General features: G+C 43.1%; 1 protein-coding gene and 1 pseudogene across 3 annotated transcripts in view; one reads left to right on the top strand and one right to left on the bottom strand.

Annotated features, from left to right (window-relative positions):
• Positions 1 to 14,562, top strand: part of Stox1 (storkhead box 1) — a 67,052-nt gene that overhangs the window by 19,450 nt on the left and 33,040 nt on the right. The window lies entirely within an intron of this gene.
• Gm47261 (predicted gene, 47261) lies at positions 3,816 to 4,431 on the bottom strand (annotated as a pseudogene).

The following is a 14,562-nucleotide window of genomic DNA, read 5'->3' as shown; positions in this document are numbered from 1 at the left end:
CACCGTTTCTTTCTTTTCTTTTTTTTTTTTTTTTAAGATTTATTACATATTCTGTCTGCAGGTTTGCCTGCATGTCATAAGAGTACACCAGATCCCATTACAGATGGTTGTGAGCCATCATGTGTTTGTGGGATTTGAACTCAGGACCTCTGGAAGAGCAGCCAGTGCTCTTAACTGCTGAGTCATCTCTCCAGCCCCATATATTATGTTTTTAATATGAAGTATTTGGGCCTCTTTTTTTTTTTTTTTTTTAGAAATTTATTGAAGTATAATTTACATGCACTTCTGGGTTTACAGTTCTGAGTTTTCTTTTCAAATTTTAAAATTACATTTATTGTGTATGCATGAGGAGCAGGAATGTGCCACATATGTGGGTGGAAGTCAGAGGGCACCTTGGGGGAGCTGTTTCTCTTCATCCACCAGTTGGTTCCTGGAGAGGAACCTCAGACTCGATGGCTGGCACCTTAGCTACCTGCTGAGCCATCTCATTGGCCCCATCTGAGTTAACTATTGCTTTAGTTTTGGGATTTCTTAAAAGAATGTGTATGAGTTATTTTTTTTTTTGTTTTTTTTTAATTGTTTTTATTCCTAACTTTGGGTCTTTTCACTTCTTTTTTTTCCTTCTCGCTCCGGCCTCGCTCTGTGCATGAGTGTTTTTGTCTTCATGTTTGTGTGTGTGCGTGCCTGGTGCCTAAGGAGGGCAGAAGCAGCCGACCTATAATTACTAGGAGTTGTGAGATATGCATTGTGGGAGCTGAGAACCCAACCTGGATCTTCAGCAAGAACAAGTGCTGTAACCACTGAGCCATCTCACCAGACCCCAGTTCTGAGTTTTGAATAAACAAGACGGGTAACTACCACTATAATTAAAGTGCAGAACCTGTCTGTCAAACCAGGATTTGTAGTGACACTTCACAACCAGTCATCACCACGCCAGCCCCACCCTTAAAGCTCCGTCTTTTCAGTAACATCCTACAGCCTTCATGTATGGCTTCCTTCGCTTAAGATGATCTTTCTGAGCCTTGTCATCGTGTTTACTGGTCTTTATGAGATGGTCCATCTCCAGCGTCCGCTGTAATCCTAGCAGGACAGAAGTAGAGTCGAGGATCGAGAGTTCAAGACCATCCGTGGCTACACAGAATGTTTAAGGGCAGCCTGGGCCATCTGTAAAGAAATACAAGCAAAAACAAGCATAGTTGGTAGCGTGCTTGCCTGTTCTCCAAGCTTCAGGTTCCATTCCCAGCACCGCATAAACCAGGGGTGGTGGCTGGCACACGCCTGTAATCCCTGAAGCGGTGGAGATCGGAGGACGGGGGGGGGGGGGGGGGAGGGTATGGGGGACTTTTGGGATAGCATTGGAAATGTAAATGAGGAAAATACCTAATAAAAAAATTAAAAAAAAAAAGAAATTCAAGGACATCCTCAAATACATAAGAGTTCAAGGGCAGCCAGGTCTCCATGAGATCCCACCCATCGCCAAGAAAAGACAGCTGGAACTCAATGAGAAAGTGACAAGCCGAAGTCAATTGAGACTTAAAACTTGGGCAGGGGTTCTGCTTAGAATGAAACAGGCCCAGGCCCACTGTAAGCAGATACCCGACGTACTAAGCTATACATCAGCCTTTGTCCTGTGTTTTTAAACGTTTACACTTTGTTTTATCGAATGAAACAGAGTCTTGCTTGGCATTGCGCCACACACCTTAAAGCCTGGTACTTGGGAGGCAGAGACAGACTGATCTCTACGTGAGTTTGAGGCCAGCCTGGTCTATGGAATGAGTTCTAGGCCACACAGAGCTACACAGCAGGACACACCTCCCCCACATCCCCACTTCCTACCATGTAGAGACAGCATCTCTTCTTGCTGTGTGGCCTCAGACTTGAGATTCTTCTCTCTGCCTCCTGTGTGCTGGAGAGTGTTTCCTTGGACTTGACAGTTTACCAGTTATTCATGTGTATGTGTATTTTAGCTGAATGTGTGTACACTGTGCATGCAGTACCAGTGGAGGCCGGGGGGGGGGGCACTGGGGTTCCTGGAACCGGACTTGCTGATGGTTGTGAGGCACTCTGTCCCTGCTGGGGATTGAACCTGGGTCTTCTGAAAGAGCATCCAATGCTCTTAACCTCTGTTTATTTTTTGAGATGATGTCTTAACATTGAGCCCTGGGTGACTTGGAGAGCCAAGTCCTACAGGTTGTCCTCTAACCTCCGTAGTCACTCACTGGTACAGCACTCCCATACATATAGAAATAAAATTAATTTAAAAACATTAAAAATTCAACTTATGGTTGGGTGGGTGAGATGGCTCAGCAGTTAAGTGCAATGTCAGTTCCCATCACCCACATGGTGGCTCACAACCTCCTATTCCTCTTGGAATCAGATGCCCTGTTCTGACTTCTGTGGGTATCAGGCATGCACTGGTGCATAGACATACATGCAGGCAAAACACTCATACATATGAAAAATAAAAATCTGTTATGAAACACTAAAAAGGTCTGTTAGTGGTCATCCTTCAGCAAGATCTAACATGCACATAAACTGTATTGTGCAGTGCTAAATGATAGTTTTAATTCCCCTTCAATAGAGTTGTTAGTGCTCTAACACCTCTTTGTTAGCCTGGAGCTTAGCTCTGTCTGCCGCCCAATGTGAACACTTGGGGTTGATAACAGCCTTATGACTGAACCACCCAGAAGTGGGGGGGACGTTTAAGAGATTGGTAACAGCTAAGCCAGGCCAGCAAATGTTCTTCAAACAAGTAAGCTTCTTGGTTCATTATCCTTGGTTCATTTGTCCTCTTGAGTCTTTATTCTACAGTAAACCCATACCAACCCAAATAGCTGTCCTGACTTCCAGACAGGGCATGAGTCACCCTGCACCAGCTGGAGGCGCACAGTAGCTCGAGAGAAGTCCCAAGGGCTGTTGAAATTTCAGACACAGAGACAGGTACTTTCTTCTCAGGCTTTCTTTGGAAGCCATAGGCTCTTAAACCAATCCAAAACCAGCTGGGCGATGGTGGTCCATTCCTTTAATCCCAGCATACAGGCATCAGAGGCCATCAGATCTGTGAGTTTGAGGGCAGCCTGGTCTACAAAGTGAGTTCCAGGACAACCAGGGCTACACAGAGAAACCCTGTCTTGGGGGAACAAACAAACAACAAAACCCCCATTCAAAACCTAGAGACAAACACCAAACAATGTTAAAGACGTATATACTTCAGACCAAAGGAACACTCACCAAACAGCTCGAGACCCAAGGCAAAGATTATGACCTCCTTGTCACCAGTGAGATGTGTCTTATGGCTGGCTGAACCCATGAGTAGGGAGGAGGGGACATGTCAGGGTATGTGGGTTGGCAGCTGCTGGATGTGACCTTGCCTCCTCTATGAGACGGACTCTGTCTCTAGTACAGTTCTCTCCTAGGATCACGGTTCCGCTGTGGCAGCTACATCATTTGGAACCTGGGAGCTCTTCCCTGGCCACCCTTGCCAGGGTTAGAGCCAGAGCAGGGAAATTTCCCTGCTCTCCATCGTATAGAAAAACCTGGGAAGAGAAATTGGTGGGAGACAGGATTATCCAAATCTGTGTTTGAGGAAAATGAGGTAGACGATGTCAAAACTGCCATTTTATTTTGAAGATGGTGGATTTTCAGGGACCCCAAAGCCTGTAATTCTATGTTAAGATATGGTCATAGTATTTCAACAGGATAGAGGAGGAGGCTACAAAACTTCTCAAGGCTGGATCCTAGGATTTATATAGTGTAAATTCCTGCCACATTCTTCATCATATTTTGTAATTTTTTTGAGATTGTTTTATTTTTTTCACATTTTCACCTTAGCATTTACTTCTATCCCATATTCTTGGAACTGTCTTCACCAAAGCTCAGGAGGAGATGGCAATGATGGCAGAGATGCAGGCTCCACCTCCAACAGCAGCTGCTGGAGCTGCCTGGGAAGACTCACACAGCAAGAAATAGGGAGATGCTGTTAGAGTGGGCAGCTGCCTGCAGCCAGCCAGATCTCTTGGAATGGGGCTGGGTGCAGCCCAGACTCTCACAGAGGTGTAGGCAGTGCCTGCACCTCCTCCAGGCACTTGTCGTGGGCCTCCTGATATCCTTCATGGGGCTTCACCATGATCACACAAGTGGGACGCTTGTAGCCTGTGGCTGCACCCACGTCTGTCTTAGAGGGACGTAGACATAGGGCAAGTTCTGGTCCTCACACAGAATTGGAAGATGGCAGTACACTTCAATCCACAATGTATCTCCTGCCAAAACCATGATCCCTTTCATGCCCTTGTTGACAAATTTCTGAACCCCCTTCCCTCCACGACGAATCTGCTTCTGCTTCACAGCCTTCTTGACAGACTTGTAGAGCTTGCGTGTCAGGCGGCAGGAAGCCAGGGGCTGCGCGATGGGGTTCGGGTTGACCAGCAGCTCCTGGGGGCAGCCCTCCTCTTAATAATTTAGTTTTGTCTTATGTGCATGATTGTTTTGCCTGAGTGTATGTATGTGTGAGGATGTTTGATTCCCTGAAACGAGTTACAGTTGTGAACTGTCATGTGAATTGAACCCAGGTCCCTTTGGAAGGATAGCCAGTGCTCTTAACCGTGGAGCCATCTCTCCAGCCCCAATATGATCTTTTCAAGCCCCATCCATTTACCTGCAAAGTTCATGGTTGACGTCTTCTTTACCGCTGAACAGTATTCTGCCGTGTGCATATGTGCCCGTGATCCATCCTTCAGTCGTAGGACATTTCTGTTGTTTCCGTTCCCTAGCTCTTGTGAATAGAACTTCACCGACCATGGCTGTGTTCACACATGGCGTGTGTGAGTCTTTGGGCATATACCAGAGAGCAGCAGAGCTGGGTCATACATAGATTTATTTTTAGCTCTTTGAGGAAACTCCACACTGATTTCCATAGTGGATGCACCAGTTTGGAATCCATCAACGGTGAATGAGTGTTATTTTTTTCCCACATCCCCTCTAGCGTTATCCTTGGATGTTCCAATGATCTTTGCCTTTCTGACACGGGTAGGATGGAATCCCAAAGTTGCTTTGATTTCTCTTTCCCTAATTGCTCGGGGTGATGAGATGGTTTTAAAGACATTTCTTAGTTTGTTGTTGTTGTTTCTTTTTCTTTTGAGAACTGTATTTGGGTCCCAGGCCCCCCTTTTTTTAATGGGTCATAATTGTTTTTTGACTCTTATTCTTGAATTTTGTATATATTCTGGATACTGACCCTCTGTCAGAGTACAGCTGTTAAGATTCTCTACATTCTGTGAGCTTCCTCTTCACCCAGTTGCTTGTTTCTTTGGCTGTGCAGAAGCTGTTTAGTTTCATGACGTTCCACCTGTCAGTTGCTGGCCTCAGTTATTGGGTGGGTGGAGTCCTGCGCAGGCTGTCCTCTCCTCCTGCAGCTGCATGGTGCCGGGTACCACCCATGCCCTCTCTCTCTCCTGTAGCCTCCTGGTGCCGGATATCACTCATGCCCTCTCCTGCAGCCGCGTGGTGCCGGGTACCACCTGTGCTCTCGTCTAGCAGCTTTGGTGTTTCCTGTCTAGGCCTTTGGTCCATTTGGACTTAGTTTCTGGACAAGGTCATAGATGTCTCTTTTCATCCTTTGCACATGTGGACATCCAGTTTCCCCAGCACCATTTGTTGAAGAAGTTTTCTTTTTGCCAGAATATATTTTTGGCCTCTTTGTTAAATATTAAGTGGCTAAAGTTGTATGTGCTCATGTTTAGGTCTTCAGTTTTGTTCTGTTGGTCCACAAGTCTATTTTTTGTGTGTGCCAAAACCGTGTTGTTTTTATGGATCTTGAATATATCTTGGATCTGGAATTGTAAACCCTTTGTTTTTGCTTAGGATTGTTTTGGCTATCCAAGGTCTTTTGTAGTTCCATATGAAGTTTTAGGATAGTTTTTATTTTATTTTTTTTCTGTAAAGAATGAGATAGGAATTTTGATTGGAATTGCATTCAATCTGTAAATAGATTATGACCATTTTCATATTCTACCAATCCATGAGCGTGGATGTTTTTTCTATTTTCTAGTGTCTTTATCTCTTTATTAGGAGGCTTAATGTTTTCACTGAAGGGGTCCTTCACCTCCACTATTAGGCTCATCTCTTTGATGTTCTTTTCTCTGAGGTCATACTGAATGGGAGTGTGCCCATGAACTGGGTGTTTCTTGTTGGTGTATGGAAGAGAAAAGCTATTGATTTGGACAAGCTGACTCTATATCTGCCAGATTTCTGAATTTTTTTTCTGGTGGAACTTTTGAGATCGCTTCAGTATAGTATCATGCATATAAGGATGGGCTGACTTCTTTCCCTATTTGTATTCCTTTAATCTCCTCTTGCTTCATTGGTCCAGTTAGTGTGCTTCCAGCACAATATTGAAAAGGAGTGGGGATTGTGGGCATTCTCCATGTAAGCTGATGCTGTTGGCTGTGGGTTTCGTATATATGTATTTAATGTTGGGGTATGGTCCCTATAGTTCTACATTCTATAACATTTTTTATCATGAAGGCATGCTGGATTTTACCTAAGCCTTTTTCTGCATCTATTGAGATATCGCATGATTTTTATTGGTAAGTTCTTTTATGTGGTTTATTACATTTTTTTTTGACTTGGATATGATGAACCATCCCTGCATTTCAGGGATAAAGCCAAATGATCATGGTGCGTGATCATGATCGTGGTGTGTGATCTTCATGTGTGTGCTCTCTTTGCAAGTATTTTACTGAGCAGTTTTGAGCATCTTCTTCGGGGATATAGGTCTGTAGCTTTCTTTAGTTGTGTCTTTACCTAGTTTGGATATTGGAGTAATACTGGCTTCATAGAGTTCAGGAGTGTTCCTTCTCTGGGGAGTGCTCCTCTGTTTGACTAGTTTAAGGACTGGCTGTAGACCTTCGTTCTAAGTCTGGTAGAATTCTGCTGTGAGTCCATCAGGTCCTGGACTTTTTTTTTTTTTTTTTTTGGAAGGCCTTTTTATTACTATTTCTTTTCTTTTCTTTCTTTCTTTTTTTTTTTTCTGAGACAGGGTTTCTCTATATAGCTCTGGCTATCCTGGAACTCACTTTGTAGTAGTTTTTTTTTTTTTTTTTTTTAAAATGAAATTGGGTACCCCAGAGTTTGGCGCATATATGTTTACAACAGTGATGTCTTCTAGGTTTATAGGTCCCTTGATTATAGTAAAGTGTCCCTCTTTTATCGCCTCTGATTGCTTTTAGCTGAAGTCTATTTGGTCAGATAGTGGGATAGTGACAGCTACTCGTTTCCTGATCTCATTTGATCAGAGTCCTTTAGTCTGTCCCTCTCTCTAAGCTGGCACCTATCTTTAAAACTACCTTGTGTTTCTCGTAGGTGCTTGGCAGATGGATTCTGTTTCTTTTCTTTTCTTTTTTTAAAGATTTATTGATTTATTTTATGTATATGAGTACATCAGACACACCAGAAGAGGGCATCAGATCCCTTTACAGATGGTTGTGAGCCTCCATCTGGTTGCTAGGATTTGAACTCAGGACCTCTGGAAGAGCAGTCACTGCTCTTAACCACTCCAGCCCGGATCCTGCTTCTTGATTCAGGTACTCCATGTCTTTTGATTCAAGACCTGAGGATGTTGACGTGGGAAGTTGGTGTTGAAATGTGTGTGCCATGGCCACTGTGCTCTTGAGTTTTGCAGTTACTGTGTTGTCAGTGGTGTTTGGGGTTTTGATAATGGCTTTTTGCATTTATTTGCAGTCTCTCTGATATGTTTATTTCTCTCTTTAGCCCCAAATAATGCTCTCTGTATTTTGCTTAGGTTTGACTGTTGGATATAGTTTTTCTGCTCTCTTTAATGATGACTCTGCAGGCAGGACAAACTGCAGGACAAAGCTTTTGTGGCTGGGTTGGTGTCCCAGTTCCTCTACGTGAGCCCTTGCCTGGTTACAGAAGATGGCCAGTTCAGGCTCCCTGTCCCCATTATTAGGAGACTAGGGTCAATGGTAGCATCTATGGAGTTCCATTGTTCTAGGTTTCTGCCTTGCCCCTGAAATGCTCCCCAATTCAAGTTGTTCCTCCCAGTATTCCCCGCCCCCACATCCCTCCTGTTCCCAACCACATCTGCCCCCATCCCACCCTGGAAATCTATTTCTCCTTCCCAGGGAGATCCTTGTGCGCCCCGCCCCCCAGCCCTCCTGTTTCTTAGCCTCCCTGGGCCTGTAGACTGTAGCATGGTTGTCTTTTACTTTACAGCTATTATCCACTTAGTGAGTACATAACATAGGTGTCTTTCTGGGTCTGGATTGTCTCATTCAAGGTGATTTTTTTCCCATCAATTCCTGCAAATTTCATGATGTCATTGTTTTTTAACAGCTGAGTAGTACTCCATTGTATAAATGTACTACATTTTCTGTATCCATTCTTTGGTAGAGGGACATATAGGTTGTTTTCAGTTTCTGGCTATTATGCTGCTGTGAACATAGTTGAGCAAGTGTCCTTTTGGTAGAACGGACCATCCTTTAAGTATATGCACATGAGTAGTATAGCTGGGTCTTGAGGTAGATCATTTTCCGAGAAACCACCATAGTGACTTCTAAGGTGATTGTACAAGTTTGCATTCCTACCAGTAACGGAGAAGTGTTCCCCTTGCTCAGCATCCTCATTAGCACAGGCTGTCACTAGTGTTTTGATCTTAGCCATTCTGACAGGTATAAGATGGAATCTCAAAGTCCTCTGGATTTGTATTTTCCTGATGGCTAAGGATGTTGAACATTTCTTTAAGTGCTTCTCAGTCATTAGAGAGTCCTCTATTGAGAATTTTCTCTTTAGATCTGTACCCCAAGTTTTAAATTGGATTACTTAGCTTGTTGTCTAGTTTCCTGAGTTCTTCATATATTTTGGATATTGGCCTTCTGTCAGATGTGGAGTTGCTGAAAATCTTTTCTCATTCCGTGGGATGCCATTTTGTTCTATTGTGGTATCTTTTGCCTTACAGATCATTTCAGGTTCATGAGGTCCCATTTATAAATTTTTTTTTATTTAAGTACCTGAATGGATGATGCTCTTTTCAGGAAGTTGTCTCTTGTGCCAATGTATTCAAGCTATTCTCCATTTTATCTTCTATCAGGTTCAGTGTATCTGGTTTTTATATTGAGGTCTTTGATCTATTTGAACTTGAATTTTGTGCAGGGTGATAGATAAGGATCTATTTGTAGTCTTCTACATACAGACATCCAGTTAGAACAGCACCCTCTGTTGAAGATGCTATCTTTTTTTTCTGGTGTATGTTTCTCACTTCATCAAAATCCAGGTGTCCATAGGTGTGTGGATTTATGTCTGGGTGTTCCATTCAGTTCCACTAATGAACATGTCTGCTATGCCAAGACCATGTGGTTATATTGCTATTGCTCTATATACAGCTTGAGAACAGGGACGATGACATCTTTGCAAGTTCTTTATTGTACAGGATTGTTTTAGCTATCCTGGCCTATTTTGTAAAGAATTGAGTTGGAATTTTGATGGGTATTGCATTGAATCTGTAGTTTAGGTAAGATGCCCATTTTCACTATGTTAATCCTACCCATCTATGAGCATGGGAAATCTTTCCATCTTCTGATATCTTCTTCAGTTTCCTCCTTCAAAGACTTTTCCCATACAGGTCTCTTTTATCGTATGTCTTTCACTTGCTTAACCCAAGATATTTTATGTTATTTGGGGCTATTTTGAAGGGTGTTGTTTCTGATTTCTTTCTCAACCCATTTGTCATTTGTATAAAGGAGTAATACTGGTTGAGTTAATTTTGTATCCAGCCTCTTTGTTGAAGGTGTTTATCAGCTGTAGGAGTTCCCCTGGTAGAACTTTATACATCTTGCTTATGTATACTATCATATCATCCACAATACTTTCGACTTCTTCCTTCCCAATTTGTACCTCTTTTAGTATTTTTACTATTTTAGATAGAACATTTAGATGCTACATTGGACAGTTATGAGAGTGGCAGACTTATCTTGTCCCTGATTTTTAGTGGCTTTGCTTTGCCTTTCTTACCATTTATTTTGGTGTTGGCTATGGGCTTGCTGTAAATTGCCTTTCTTATGTTTAGGTATGTGCCTTGTATCCCTGCTCTCTCCAAGACTTTTATCCTGTTGAATTTTGTCAGACTTTTTCAGCATCTAATGAGATGATCGTGTGGGTTTTTTTTTTTCCTTTCTTCGTTTATATGATGGATTACATTGACAGATTTTTTTTAACAAGGCAGACAGCTTTTTTTTTAAAGATTTTATTTATTATTTATTATATGTAAGTACACTGTAGATGTCTTCAGACACTTCAGAAGAGGGAGTCAGATCTTGTTACAGATGGTTGTGAGCCACCATGTGGTTGCTGGGATTTGAACTCTGGACCTTCGGAAGAGCAGTCGGGTGCTCTTACCTGCTGAGCCATCTCACCAGCCCCCAGATCTTTTTTTTTTTAATGTCCTTATTTATTATATGTAAGTACACTGTGGCTGTACACAGAGGGCACCAGATCTCACTGCAAATGGTTGTGAGCCACCATGTGGTTGCTGGGATTTGAACTTGGGACCTTCGGAAAAGCAGTCAGTGCTCTTAACTGCTGGGCCATCTCTCCAGCCCCAGACAGATCTTTTTTTTTATGTTGAACCATCCCTGCATCTCTGGGATGATAACGGTGGATTATCTTTTTCATGTGTTCTTGGATTTGATTCATGGATATAAGTTTTTAAAGGCTATTAATGTGGAAATTTTTCCTTTCTCCATCAATCATGGCAGATAATTTTGCTGGGTATATTATTATAGGTTGGTTGTCATAATCTTTTAGGAGTTGAAATGCATTGCTTCAGGGCCTTCTGGCTTTCACAGTTTCCATTGAGAAATCCAATGTTACTCTGAGGGTTTTCCTTTTTTCTCTTTGTTATGTATTCTTGGTGTTTTACTGTGCTATGCCAAGGGAAGTGTCTTTTCTGGTCCTGTCTGCTTGATGTTCTGTGTACTTTTTTGTTTTGCTTTGTTTTTTTGTTTGTTTTGTTTTTTGTTTTGTTTTGTTTTGTTGTTGTTTTGGTTTTTTTCAAGACAGGGTTTCTCTGCATAGCCCTGGCTGTCCTGGAACTCACTTTGAAGACCAGGCTGGCCTTGAACTCAGAAATCTTCCTGCCTCTGGCTCCCAAGTGCTGGGATTAAAGGCATGCCCCACCACTGCCCGGCTTTGCTTTGTTTTTTGAGACAGGATCTCTTTACATAACACTGGCTGTCCTGAAACTCACTATGTAGACCAGGCTAGCCTCAGATTCACAGAGATCCACCTGCCTCTGCCTCCTGAGTGTTGGTATTAAAGGTGTGCACCACCACCCTCAGCTTTCACATGCCTCTTGCATCTGTATGGATGTGTCTTTCTTTAGTTTGGTGAGTCCTCTTCTCTAATCTTGTTGACCATGTGGTCAGTGCCATTGCCTTTGGATTCTTCTCCCTCCTCTATCCCTAGCATTTAAAGGTTTGCCTTTCTCATTGTGTCTTACATTTTCTGTGTAGTCCTTTCCCGTTCACTTGTTTAGTTTGTTCTTTTTTCATGTCCCTTGCTATTTTGGTCTAGAGAATCTGTTTTATCTTTGAGACTTAATATTCTGCCTTCTGCTTGATTCACTACTTGTAAGACTTTCCTATGTGTTTTCTAGTTGGGCTCTTGGGTTTTTCAATTCCATCTTCATTTCAGCCCAAGTCCCCTTCAGCATCTATCTCTGTCCTGAGGAAGATTTTCAGGTCCTGGTTGGGCTTTGATGTTCTCACCTAGCCTTGGTGTCACTCCTCACTCTTTAAGGTCTTTTCCCTTGATTTCATTGAGCTGCTTCTCGAGTCTTCTTTAACTGTCTTGAAGTCTTTAAGGAGGTTCATGATTGTTCTTCTAATGTCTGTATTCTGGAGTCCATCTAGGTCATTCTGACTGGCAAACATTTCTATAGGACTGGTAGCTTTGGGAGAGATATACTGGCTTGATCTTTTGTATTGTTAGTATTCCTGCAAAGGGATCTATCGGGGCATGTGGAGTTTTGTTAGTTTTAAGTTTGTAAGGAGCAGGGTGGGTCTAGGGGTTGAAGTGGCTTAGGTAGAATGCAGTCGGGTTGACAGAGGGGACTGGGCTGGCATACAGGATGTGCTTCCTCTTCCAAGCTGGGAGGGTGGGGGTAGAAAGGTGTGTATGAGTGGGAAGTTTAGATATGATGCTGTAGGTGTCCTGTAGTAGGTACGGGGGATCCCCACACAAATCTTCACTCTTCTGGAGTCAAGGCTGAAAAGGCCAGGCTATATTGGAGAACTCTTGGGGATACCCAGGTTAAATCTTGTAGATTGTGGGAAAGGCTTAGATGAAGAGGTCAGGGGTACTGGCTGGGTTAGACCCTGGAGGAGAACTCAGGAAGTCTGGGTGTGGAGTAGTTTGGTAGAGGTAATGCAGAGTCCTGTGGGTGGATATAAATTTGGATTTTCATCAGCTCTGTCCCCAGCCAATGGTGGTGAGACTCTGACCTGAAATGAATCCCTCTCTTTAAGTACTTATGGTCTTACTCAGCTACAGCAAAGAGACATACATATAGGTAGGGTTGGATAGAGGAAGTAAGCCCTGTCAGGCAGAGTGGAGCAGAGTGTATGCAACACACACTTAAATTTTTTTTTTGGTTTTTCGAGACAGGGTTTCTCTGTGTAGCCCTGGCTGTCCTGGAACTCACTCTGTAGACCAGGCTGGCCTCGAACTCAGAAATCTGCCTGCCTCTGCCTCCCGAGTGCTGGGATTAAAGGCGTGCGCCATCACTGCCCGGCACACTTAAACTTCTTACCAAGGTTTTTGTTTGTTGGTTTATTTTGTTTTTTCAAGGCAGAGACAAAGTTTCTCTGTAGCCTTGGCTGTCCTGGAACTCAATCTATAGGCCAGGCTACCCTGCCTCTGTCTCCCGAGTGCTGGGATTAAAAGCACCCCATGCTTTAGCATGAAAGTTACCTGGCTTCTAAACTTTTTCCAATATGCTTTCATTTTGGCATGTACCTATAGAACAGTTTCCCGATATTTACATTGTTTAAATTATGTTTATTTACTTTGAAGGGAGGAGAGTGTGCCTGCCAAGGCATTTGAACATGTGGAGGTCAGAGGACAACTTGTGGTAGTCCGTTCTTTCTATCATGTGGGTTCTGTGGTGGCAAGCATCTCGAGTCACCTGCCAAACCATCTAATGCCCCAGCTTATTGGTGATTTGTTTAAATGGTTGTGTGTGTTTTAATGGGTTTCCACCAGACTTTTTTTTTTTTTTAAAGATTTATTTATTTATTATATGTAAGTACACTGTAGCTGTCTTCAGACACACCAGAAGAGGGCGCCAGATCTCATTACGGATGGTTGTGAGCCACCATGTGGTTGCCGGGAATTGAACTCAGGACCTTCCGAAGAGCAGTCAGTGCTCTTAGCCGCTGAGCCCTCCACCAGACTTTCTTTACTAGCTTTCTAATACTAACTTTCTTTACTAGCTTTCTAATACTGACTCTCTGAAAGTGGAACCAAGTTAGTTATTGTACAAATACCACAGGGTAATGTAAGGAACGGATAAACCACTCTTCAGTGGGAGGCTGGAGGCGGTTCCACAAAAACCTTCTCAGCTCATACGCAGGACAATGGCCGCTGCTTCTTCCCTTCCCAACAGGGGTGGGCAGGACACTGGATGAGAAGGCTCCGCCGGAGTCTTTCTTTCTCCACCTGTTTTGGAATGTAAATACATCTCTCTAGAGGTCAGAGAAGCACTGGTGCCTCCAACTTTTTGACTTAAGACATGGGTCTGAGCCTCCTGCTCCTTGGCAGTGTAAACACACGCCTTTAAGGTTCAGAGAGTCGAATGGAATTCTCTCTCTCTCTCTCTCTCTTTCTCTCTCTCTCTCTCTCTCTCTCTCTCTCTCTCTCTCTCTCTCTCTCTCTCTCTCTCTCTCTCTGGCTGAGTTTTCCAAGCCTCTAGGAACTCAGGTTTCTGATGATGCATTCAGAGTGGTCTAAACTTGAAGAAACACAAAATTCTCTTTTGTCTGTAGCACACAATCGTATCCCTTGGGCTCTCCACAGTTGATTGCTATTTAGATTCCCACAATACACCACTCCTCTCTGGTTTTTTTTTTTTTTTTTTTTTTTTTTTTTTTTTTTTGTACCAGGGTCTCATGATGTAGCCCTGAATTCCCTATTATAGACCAGACTAGCTTTGAATTTACAGAGATCTGTCTGTCTCCCCCACGTGGGCTGCTCTGTTCCAGTCTGATGAGCAGATATTAGGACCAAATTCGCTGTGGGTTTGTCTTAAATGGCACCCACCCAGCTAGTGCCTGCAAAACTCCAGAGGCAGGAGGATAATGTTAATTTTAATTCTACTGTCATGATATCAGCGTCCCTCTCCAAGACTTCCAATTCTGGTCATTTGAGCAAAGCTCATTTGCTATATAGATCTACTTTAAAAGCCTGTAGTAGAGCTAGAGAGATGGCTCAGTGGTTAAGAGCACTGACTGCTCTTCCAAAGGTACTAAGTTCAATTCCCAGCCACCACAT

Source organism: Mus musculus, chromosome 10 (assembly GCF_000001635.26).
Source record: "Mus musculus strain C57BL/6J chromosome 10, GRCm38.p6 C57BL/6J".
In the NCBI taxonomy this organism is placed as follows: domain Eukaryota; kingdom Metazoa; phylum Chordata; class Mammalia; order Rodentia; family Muridae; genus Mus; species Mus musculus.
This window is presented reverse-complemented; position numbering and strand designations above follow the sequence as displayed.